The sequence below is a fragment of the Euprymna scolopes genome, chromosome 36 (genome assembly GCF_053919585.1).
Source record: "Euprymna scolopes isolate OS-2025 chromosome 36, ASM5391958v1, whole genome shotgun sequence".
Classification (NCBI taxonomy): domain Eukaryota; kingdom Metazoa; phylum Mollusca; class Cephalopoda; order Sepiida; family Sepiolidae; genus Euprymna; species Euprymna scolopes.
In genome coordinates this window covers 15308284-15320236 of record NC_136517.1, presented here as the reverse complement: position 1 = coordinate 15320236, position 11953 = coordinate 15308284, and the positions used below count along the sequence as shown (strand labels likewise).

At 32.9% G+C, this 11953-nt stretch overlaps 1 pseudogene; it reads right to left on the bottom strand.

The window, feature by feature from the left end:
• Positions 1-6515: 6515 nt before the first annotated feature.
• LOC145260891 (U2 spliceosomal RNA) lies at positions 6516-6672 on the bottom strand (annotated as a pseudogene).
• Positions 6673-11953: the final 5281 nt, after the last annotated feature.

The following is an 11953-nucleotide window of genomic DNA, read 5'->3' as shown; positions in this document are numbered from 1 at the left end:
TAACGCAGTTCAAAATAGACTTCGTAGTCTAGTGGGGGATGCCCTTTTCTCTTCCCTATAACCTCTTTCCAACAAAAAAGGTTCCGAGCCTGTCTCTGCTTTATCGTTATTTTCATGGCAAGTGCTCGTCTGAGCTCCAATCTATGCCCCCCTGTCCTGACTTTAACAAAAAAACACTCGTCTTGCTGAAGCCACTATCAATAATTTCCCCAACTCTTTATTTATGCCTCAACCTAAACATAGATTCCATGAGGAAAGCTTCTTTGTTAGAACTGCACGTTTTCCAGCTTTCTGACTGACTACAATATGATTGTTTTCAAGTCCAATGTGAACAAATTTTTGATGAGCCATCCCCTTAAGTAATCCAATTTACCAAATTTCCACTACTAACGATTACTACATGTTCCCTTTGACCACTGTACACTCATTAACCCTTATCCTCGAGTGGCCTCCGAGCCTTGATAAGTGATGACTCCTCGTAAAAAAAAATAGAATTTTTGTCGGTGTGTCATGCTTCTGACATACTTAAATTTCAAATGACATTTTGTTAGTTCGTCCTGATTAAGTTTAGAATATCATCGCCTTTATGTTTCTAAATGTACGAAATGAACATTGCTAATTCGTGTTATTCAGATTCTTCCGACTAACGTTCTCATCTTGAGTAGAAAATGCAAATCTAAAAATAAAAAATAAGTTTAAGGTTTCTAAAATTCATACAAGAATTGTTCACAAGGACCCGTAGCTTAGTGGGTGTAGTGCTTGGTAAAATTCAGTTGAGGTTAAAGATTCAATTCTCATTACCAGATACTCAATATACAATGGCTGATAGATCGAAAGCATGCTATCCCCGTTGATTAAATGAAGGGTTCCGTTCGAAATTCTCGAGTTCAACAAAAAGATTCCCGAGTTTGACAAGATACACCTGAAGAAGCTCGGTGGTTAGAGCGACCGAAACGTTGTGAAAATAAAACTCAAGATGAGAACAGTAGTCGTAAAAAAATCCAAATAATTTGTCAGTTTGTTGAAATTTGAAATATCATATTTACTGTTCTTTAAAAAAAAAAAATGGGGGGCATATTGCCACTTGGAACGTAAGAGGCTACTATTTGTTTGTCTAACATGAGACTGTGCGAAGTTGAGCAGCGAGAAGTCTGTTCACATTACATTTAAACTACAGCAGATTAGTACAGTCTGCAAATCAGGAAACGGGGAAAGAATTCCAAAGTCTAGCAATCTGAGAGAAAAAATTAATAGAGTAGAATACTTTCCAGCATCTATGGACCTCAACCGTGAAGGGGTATTATTTTGTTGCTTGTCGGGTTAATCGGGAGGATATGTGTTGAGGGAAGGGCACAAGTCCGTCAGAGTTCAATCTATTAAAGTACTTGTAAAACAAACACAGGAATGTGACACTGAGGTGATGGAAGAGAGGTTAGAATTTGGCTGATGGTACGAGACCTATTAGATTTAAAGCTATCTTTTTTAGACTTTTTCTAGGAATGACAGACTAGTGGTGAATGCACCAATCTAGGTCTGCCAACAATATTCCATGCATGGGCGAATTGTGGCTTTATAAAGATGTAGAATACTCTCTGATGTGAATTATTTTCAAGTACAGTAAAGGAAGCCCACTTCCTTTGCAGCAATCTTGGCAATGTCTTCAATGTATTTGTTCCAATTCATCTGTTTTGTCAAGTTTAATTTTGTAATAGATCTTTCGTTAGTCTGTCACATCTTACTTTTAAATGGCATTATAATTGGTCTGTCACGTTTACATTTTCAAAAAGATCTCCGTCATTTCAAACAGCATTTTTTTTTTCTTAGTAGTTCATGCTTTATTTTAAAAATAACATTTTCATTTGCTTATCATACTCAAATCTGCAATAGAATTTGCATCGATCTGTGTGACGTAAGTTTAAAATAACATGTCCTTCTATCTGTCACAGTATTTTTTAAGAATCTTATCGTTTTCAACCAAGCTTAAATTCAAAATAGCATTTTCATCCGTTTATCATGCTTAAGTTTGAAACAGCATTTTCATACGTTTAAATTTGAAATAGACTTTTCATTCGTTTATCATGCCTAAGTTTGAAACAGACTTTTCATACGTTTATCATGCTTAAGATGGAAATAACATTTTCATTCGTTTTGCTTCCTATTCCAGTAGCATCTTTCCCAAAATAGCAAGCTTGTGGATAATTCTTTCTGCTGACCGTTTTCCTCCTACCTAAAGCCTTGTTTTTTTTTGTTTTGTTTTTTTACAGGAATAAGGTTGATAAACATCACTCGTCTTCGCAAGAATCATCTTTCGTTCTTCTTAGCCCCTTACATCAAATGGCTTCATGCCTTGTCTGGAGTGTGTTCTATTTCTTTTCTTTTTTTTAAATAGAATTTTCGTCCATTTGTCATGCTAAAATTTGAAATAACATTTTCATCCGTTTGTCATGCTAAAATTTGCAATCGAATTTTCGTCTGTTTGTCACGCTAAAATTTAAAATCGAATTTTCATTCGTTTGTCATGGTAGAATTTTAAATAACATTTTCATCCGTTTGTAATGCTAAAATTTGAAATCGAATTTTTGTCAACTATTTTTTGATTAATGGATCCCCACTTATTAAGGTAAAAAAATAACTAAAGGATAAAGTTAATAGGATGGAAAGATTGATATTTTAATGACGATGACTACTACGAGAGGATTGAGAATATGCACACACTACTGATTCCAAACAGTCGATCCAGAAAACAGCAATTCTTTCTCCCTCGTAACAAACATCGCTCATGGAAAAGATATTCAGGTTTGCGAAGCTGCCGAAAGTACATCCAAGGTCCATTTCTACTATCATTGTTTAACTTTGAAAAATTATTTACAGTACTTATTTAGAATCCAACCTAATTTAAAAATCTTTATGGTGTATGTACCTGTTACAGGACAGAAAGGCCATGTTCCAAAAATCACCTAAATTGATCGAGTAGTTTTATTTTTATAAAAATAATAATTGTTAAATGACTTAAAGCGATTGATATGAAATTGGTAGAATTACAAGGCTGATCTCGCAAGTTTGAATTATTGTGGACTTATTTGTCCTTGTTTTTTTTTTCAAGATGGCGACACTCGGGACCCTTTTTGATTTCACATAAAATTTGATTCTCTTAATTGAAAATAAAACTACTTAATCAATTTATATGATTTTTAGAATATGATATCTTTGTTCTGTGACAGGTAAGTACTGGTACACCATAAAGATTTTTTTCTGCATTTCTAGATTCTTCATTTTTTTATAATTTGATTGAATTCTTTAAATAAATTATCACCCTGATGTTGAAACGAGTCTTTTTTTCTTCATCGAAAAACGCCCAAATAGAATAGACGCATGTAACGAATAGTTTTTGTTGTTGCTGTTGTTGCTGTTGTTGTAGTTGTCGTCGATGTTGTTTTCGTAGAAACGGTTCGAGGAGAAAATCGTAGATAATTTCGTTTCGTGGGCAGAAGTGGACCTTTTTTTTTTTTAACAAGTTTACCCATTAAGATGTGCGCGTGCCAACCTGGCCTAGATCATGAAAGGGTCATGCGAATGAGGATGAACCAAAGAGGTTGGCACGCGCGAATAATTATTTTAACGGGCCAGAGCGACAGAGAGAGGGAAAGAAAGGAGGGAGTAGAGGGAGTTGCGCATGCGTGAAAATACTTTTCTGAGTCGATGAATCTTTAATTTCAATAAATGGACATATATACACACACAAACACACACACATTCATATATATACATATATATATATATATATATATATATATATATATATATACACACACATTCATATATATATATATAAATTAATGACAAAAGTTCATATATATATATATATACACACACAAATTCATATATATATATATATATAAATTAATGACAAAAGTCTATATTCCAAATTTCAAGATGTTGACCATCTTACCGTTTATTTCTTTAAGTACGTTGACATGCACAATTCTTGACAGCACCTGTTTCGTAGCGCTAAATCTTTAATGTAGTCATTATGTCATTATCGAATTTATTTCACCCTTAATTCATCAGAAGAAAAAGTACTTATAAATTAAAAGATGAGGTAATAAAATGAAAAAATATAACTGTAACTTATCTCCCAATTTTCGGATTTTCTAATCATGCCTATATACCTTTATTCTCTTTCAGAATTGATAAGTCCGGGTTTGTATTACTGTACACATAGATTCGAAAAAGTTGTCAAAAAACAAATATAGAACAAATAAATGTTATCAAAGGCAAGATAAGTTACTTTTCTACCTAACTGGATATATTTTTTGTGTTTTTATTCAGTGTAACATGTTTATTCAGCTCGAAAAACATGCAATGTTTACCGATGTATTGGAAAATTCAAAATGGCAGCCGACTGTCTCTCGGAGAGGGTACGTTTGGGAAAAGGTATTATAAATAATAAACTAGACAAAATACTGTTAGAAATTCGCTCAATATATGTTACCGTGACATAAGTTGACATGTATTCGGTTGTTTTCTAACAGTATTTTGTCTAGTTTATTATTTATAATACCTTTTCCCAAACGTACCCTCTCCGAGAGACAGTCGGCTGCCATTTTGAATTTTCCAATACATCGGTAAACATTGCATGTTTTTCGAGCTGAATAAACATGTTACACTGAATAAAAACACAAAAAATATATCCAGTTAGGTAGAAAAGTAACTTATCTTGCCTTTGATAACATTTATTTGTTCTATATTTGTTTTTTGACAACTTTTTCGAATCTATGTGTACAGTAATACAAACTCATAAGTCCTTTTTCTTCTGAATAGTTAAGGGCGAAATAGATTCGATAATTGACATAATAACTACATGAGAGATTTTGCCCTACGAAACAGGTGCTGTCAAGAATCGTGAATGTCAACGTATTTAAAGAAACAAACGGTAAGATATTCAACATCTTGAAATTTGGAAAATCGATTTTTGTCATTGATTTGTTATATGATACGTAGCTACATCGAGCTTCATAAATTAAAGGATTGGTATAAATAAAAGGTTAAATATAATTAACTAAACATATTTTCACACGCATATATATATATATATATATATATATATATATATATATGTACCCGTTCACATATACCTTTCACGATAAAGATAGCATCCAGAATTAGATAGAATCGAGCAATTACATCGACAACTGACAACGTCAGACTCAAAGTGGGCTTCGATGTACTGCATCTCATCAGTGATGTGCTCCGACATAGGCGCGAACCCAGGTCGTCGCACTCATGAAGTGTGCAATATTGACAACCTAACCATATGGGCCACGGCGCAATCTATGACTCGATTTTTTAAATTCTTATATATATTTTTTTTTAATCCAATTCTACATTCTACAATTTGACAAACAACGCATCATACAACTAAGATAGTTACCGCTGGTATGCAGGCGATTAATTTCACCATCAGTGATGAGATGCGGTACATCGAAGCCCACTTTGGGTCTGACGTTGTCGGTTGTCGATGCAATTGCTCGATTCTATCTAATTCTGGGTTCTAGCTTTATCGTGAAAGGTGTATGTGAACGGGTATTTATATATATCTATCTATAATCTCCCCTTAATGTCTAATATATATATATATATATATATATATATATATATATATATATATATATATATTTAAAATAAGAATTACAGTTACGTTTACCAAAATGATCCAAGATGGCAAGACTAAAGTAAATTATAAGAAGGAAAGTATTTCTTCGAAACTCCGCGGACTTATTTAGTGTTTCCTTTTTAAAATTAAATATGTTTGTAACTCTTTTTCAGTGTTTTTTTTTAACATGTTTTATTAACTACTTGTTCTTATATATATATATATATATATATATATATATATATATATATATATATATATATATATATATATATATATATATATTCTTAAGTAGCACGGAGTGTTTTTGCTTAATGACCTTTTTTTTGTGTTTTTTTGTAATTTTTCCATTTTTCGAATGGTCATTATTATGTCTCGATCGAATTTGTGTAGAAAGTTCCGTAGTCGTTTTCATCTATCTGCTTTTTTTTCTTTTGTTGTTATTTTTATTTATTTTTTGCAAGTACTTTCAACTGATTTTCTTCAGTCGTCTTAACAGAGTTTTTGATTACTGTTTCGTTTAAAATCTGGATGCTTTTATATGTTTTAGTTCAAATGACATTTAATTTTCTTGAACTAGTGAACCATTTCGTGTGTAAAACAAGGCCAATAGCCATTAGTCGCGTGCTCTCGTGTAATGAATGAATGCGTGAATGTAGGATTGACATGAAATTCTTAAAAATAAACTAAAATAACCGAAAATGGGCTGAAATGACTTAAATAAATAAAAGTAAATGACTTAGAATGACTTTAATGAACTTAAGAATGAATTGAATGATCTTAAGAATGAATTGAATGCTTTAAAAATAATTGGAATCCTTCAAAAACAATTTGAATGATCTGGAGAATGACTTGAATGGCTTTGAGACTGACTGGTTGTAAAGTGGGTGATATTTTACATTAAATTAATACAGAAAAGTGATCCCCCACTTTATATCACAAAGTTACAAACATAAGTACAGCATGTAGTAAGAATAGACACTACACTTTGATCTTGGCCAAAAGGCCAAGACAAGGGTATTTATTTGCTCCCCCCCCCACCGAGCAAATTAGGCACAAGGCCGATTTTTAATGTGATGAGTGAAAGAGGAAATAGGGACCAGCTCCCCGGGGAGTAGGGGAGCTGGATCGTGACAATTGGTATGAAGGGTGTCCCTACATTGACCAAGGTCTTATATGCGGGGTTGCCCCCACATATGGTCTTTGCTTGCAGTATCTGCCGAAACAGATAGTACACTTTGAGATATTAAATCTATTATTCAGGAAAGAATGAACATGAACAAAAAACTTAGGCACAAGGCCAACTCAAAAGGGGGGGATTGGGGGTCGTTGGTCATCCTTGTCACTCTAGAACTAAACAAAAGTTTCTCTTAGCTAGAATCTTCTTTCACCGTAATACCGCATTCACCCTTTCGTGCTTAGGGACGTCCTACTTAGCACCCAATTTTTAAAACATTTTTTATTAGCGTGTAAAAACAAAAAAGATAACAATAAAGGTAATACAATAATTCATTTGTGTCGAGAGCGGGGGGGGAACACTTGATCTATGTCAAAAGGCCAAGAAAAGCTTAAAAAGCTAAGAATAGCATCTATTAAGAACAGACCTTTGATCTTAACCAAAAAGGCCAAGCACAAAAGTGTTACAGACAGACCGACAAACCGACCAACCGACAGACCGACGTAGTGACTTATAGAGTCGCTTGCACGCGACTAAAAATACGTTTTAACGTGTTAAGAACGTGTCTAAAATAAATCTACAATGGTTTAAAAGTGTGATTTACAAAATGGTACGGAATTTACATTTTTTTTTAATTTATCAATTGTGCTTAAAAGTAAAGAACCTTACCTCATACATCGCGCGGTTCATGCTGATAATGTGTGATGTCAATGGCCAATCTCCGCCAATTCTCTTCAACATGCAGTTTCCCTTTTTCATGTCTAGCCGGTGCAAGGTCGATTGATTGGCATTCCCTACGTTGTTCCACCACCTTTTGGACGTCTTGCATTGTGACGTGCGGGTTTACTTTTCTTGCCAGGTAAAGGGTCCGTTCCTTTCCAAAATGATGCAGGTTATGCAGGTCTTTTAAATTCTCTACTGCACAACATGCTGGAGCCCCGTCTCTTTCCTTGAGTAGCCAGGCTTTCTTGACTCTTGTCAGCCCATCTGCTTTATTTTATTTATTTATTTTATTTATTTTTTTTTTTTTTGTGGCTTGACGTTAAATTTGAATTCAACCTCAGATCAAAAGTCTCAAACTCAAATCCATGTTGAAGAGAACTGGCGGAGATTGGCCATTGACATCACACATTATCAACATGAACTGTACGATGCATGAGGTAAGGTTCTTTTAACCACATCAATTTATAAATTTAAATTACAACATATATATAGATATACGTATGTAACTATATATATATATATATATATATATATATATATATATATATATATATATATATATATATATATATATATATAGTACGTACTTGGAGAGTTACGTACCCAGGTACTTTAAAATTACTGTTTTTTAAAATTTACATTGTTAATTTTTGGCTGCTTTGCTTTTATATATAGTGCTTCCAGTAATTTTAGTCTTTTTACATTAGAATCCATATGAATGATTTTCGTGTTTTCAACTAGGATTTTTCTACATTGAGAATGTGGGTAGCCATGTTGTTTTAGGTGTTCGCGAATCGAGCTTGTACCCGAAAGTTGTATGGTTTATCGTCTAAACAATGTGTTGCTCGTGCGTCCAATGTAAGTATTGGTGTTTCTATTGTTGGAGATGCCTTTTCCCAAGGGGCGTTTGAATTGATAGACTACGTTGGTTTTGTCGAGTGATTTTGTTGTCCAGGAAGTGTTTTTTTTTTGTTTGTTTGTTTGTTTTTTGCTTTTGTTTGTTTTATTTTGTTTTGTTTTTGTTTTTTTTGTTTTTTTTTGTTTTTTTTTTAATTATAAGGTTCGCAGTTGTTAATTTCTTGTGGTAGATGATAAATCGGATCTTATTATTATTGACTAGGGATATATATCGATGTATTATATTCCTTAGTACCCTTTCATCTGATTTAAAGTTGTGGTGTAGCTGGTTACGATAGAATATATTGATGGAGGTGGGGATTGTAAACTTGGTTAATATTAGTTTAGTATAGGTTGCTAACTGTTAGTTTAGTTTGTTTATCAACTAAGAAATTGAGGACCTGTTTGATATTTTTTAATTCGCTGTAGAATATTTTTTATTTGAGGAGATCAGTTTGTTTCGATTAATTAGATTCTTTATAATTGCGGTTTTGTATCGGTATGGACATTTACTTTTCAAGTTTAAGATACAGAAATCGGTTGCAATAGTCTTTTAATACGGATAACTGATGAATTCATCTTTGCTGGTGTTTACAAGAACGTCGAGAAAGTGAATACTATTGTTTACATTTAATTTTATAAGTGAAAGCAAGTATGGAGTTTGAAAATGATCCTTTAGTTTCGTTATTATCGAAGAATAAAAATATCGTCCACGTACCTAACGTAACATGCGAATTTTTTAACCAGTGCTCTGTTCTTGTCCAGCTATCCCACAAACACAAGAAGCAAAGAAATTTTGTGTATCCACCTTGTAGCTGAGCAGAAACGCAACCATTTTTAAATTCACACATATGATCCATTGGTGTTGTCTGTATGAAATCATCATATTTTTCTTTGAAGGTCGTTGAATTGTCTAGAGAGACCGATTAATATAAGTTGTCATTGTGAAGAAGAACACATCTTAAGCTGTCAATAAAAAGGCGCCAATATTGAGTCATACTGTAGTCATATCATTAAGTTCTCCTTGAGAAAGAATTTGGTGGTGGAGAAGGAGGAAAATTGACATTTGAAACAGTGGCTTCATTTCTGTTAGTTGACAAACCAGAAATCTGGTCTTCTTCAAACCCAGGCAATTACAATTCGGGCAAGCCTTTAAACACCGGAACAGGAATTTCATTGCAGTGTGGAATTGGCCTAATTGCAAACTTGAGGTTTGGATAAACCAACGAATTCTTGTTCTTCGTGTTGATTCCCTTCGTTTTGACTGCACAGAAATAACAATCATCGAAATGGTTTTTCGGTTCACGCCAGACTATCGGAATACCAAAGCGGAGTGACTTTCTATCCTTTTATCGACCGTCAAAGATGCTCAACACATTGCTTGCATACAATATGGAGTGCTTGTGTCTATCTTGATCATCCAGCATTACTTCACCAATTCAATGATCCCTTTCCTGTTGGATTGCAACGTATATTCCCCGAAAATATAGCAAAAACACATTTGGTTTTTTAAACAATGTCGTCTAGATGATGTAGCTATGTTTAAATTTTGCTAAAAAAATCTGCAACAAAAGTAAAACCATGCAGCTTAGTTATTTCATGTCAGACTTATAAATGACTTCCTAACATTAAGAGAATGAACTTTACTTTGACCCAAAAATCAACAAAAACATGCCACAATCGGTAGGCCTATTTACTACTCAGTGTCCACTTCTTGTATAGCAAATTTGACTTTTACTTTACAGTTTGTGAAATCAATTAACATACATCACAATATCAACCTACAATTGTAATTATGAAGCTAGAATGTATATAGAAACACATCTAATGTACTGTCATCGCACGCACCTACGCTTCACAGTCAGATAGATTATGCTAAAGAATGACTCTGGAGACTAGGACATAATCCACAAATATATTTATTTAAAGAGAAAACGTTAGAACTAAAAGAGAAAAATGAAGAGTATGAGAAAGTAAAAACAATAACAACAAACGAGGGTAGGAAAATGAAGGAATTAAAGAAATCGAAAGACTGATTAAGTTCATAAAGAAATGGAACATTAAATGTCACGTTGCATAAGAAGAAATGGGTAAAACATACCGTTGATACCGGGTACGGGAGCGTTTAAAGAAAAAAGAAGCGTGCTGTCTCGCCAGTGGTTAAAAAGGGAAGTAAAGAACAACCGGAAGAGAAAATTAGGAATGTAGTAAGTTTTAGTTAAGAGTAACTTCAATGGAGATAATGGGTTCAAAACAGGAAGGCCTAATGTTACAGAAAAAAGGTATAAAATAGCAAATATCTCGATAACTTTATCTAATGAGGAAAAAATGAATATAGTTTTCGTAATCAACACCCACAAATTAGTCTAACTCATCTTAGAAATGTTGGGCACCAACAAATGTGTTGGCTGGTGTTATCAATAATGACAGGTGTTATATATACTGAAATTGATATACTAATATATATATATATATATATATATATATATATATATATATATATATATATATATATATATATATATATACTAATAGATATGTTTATACCTACGCATGTGCATATAATATATGCAGGTAATGTCTATATAATTATAGAAATAGTGCCTACATATAATTAGACATCGGGTGTTCGAATTGAGGCGTTATTAAGGCATATTTTTATTTGTACAATTATGTTGTTAGTTTATTATGGCTTTAATCATATACTCTACATTGTACAACAACGACATTATATATATGTGTGTGTGTGTGTGTGTGTGTGTGTGTGTGTGTGTGTGTGTGTGTGTGTGTTTCTTATCGTTGAGCACTTTCAGTTGAATTAAGTCGGTCAATTTAGCTCTTATGCATAGATCATCGTATAACGATTAGATCACTGTGATTGACGTAAAGAACATTTAAAATTATACGGTCTTTGCTAATCGAGCCAAAGATGGCTCGTGTTGCCGGGTTCGAATCTATCGACTGGTCTTAATCGTGACAACCTGCACTGACGATTCCCGAAAGGATGAAACACTAGTGTTTGTAGGTATTTAATTATTATAGTAAAAAAAAATAATTATATATATATATACATATATATATGTATTAGTCATAAGAAAATTATAACATTTTTCTCGATTCTGATACAATTATCGATTGCGATTCCGATTCTATATAAATCTCTAAATATATAACTATAGAGTTGTTATTTTCCTGATTACCATAAAAAAACACATGTTAAGGATTCATATGTTTTCTCAAAAGAAAAAAAAACGTGCTTGTGGTAGGGGATGATCTATAGATTTTCGTTTTAATGGAAGTTGAAAATCGATAAATATTTATTGTTTTATTATTACTACAAGCATTGAAATATTTTGTTTTACAAAAATTAAATAAACAAAATAATTAAACGATTCGGAAAATAGACACAAATATTTCTGATTCCGATACCCCCAAAAAGTTCCGATTTTTCCGATTCTCGATTCCAATTAATAAATCGCACCATGTATATGTACATGTATATG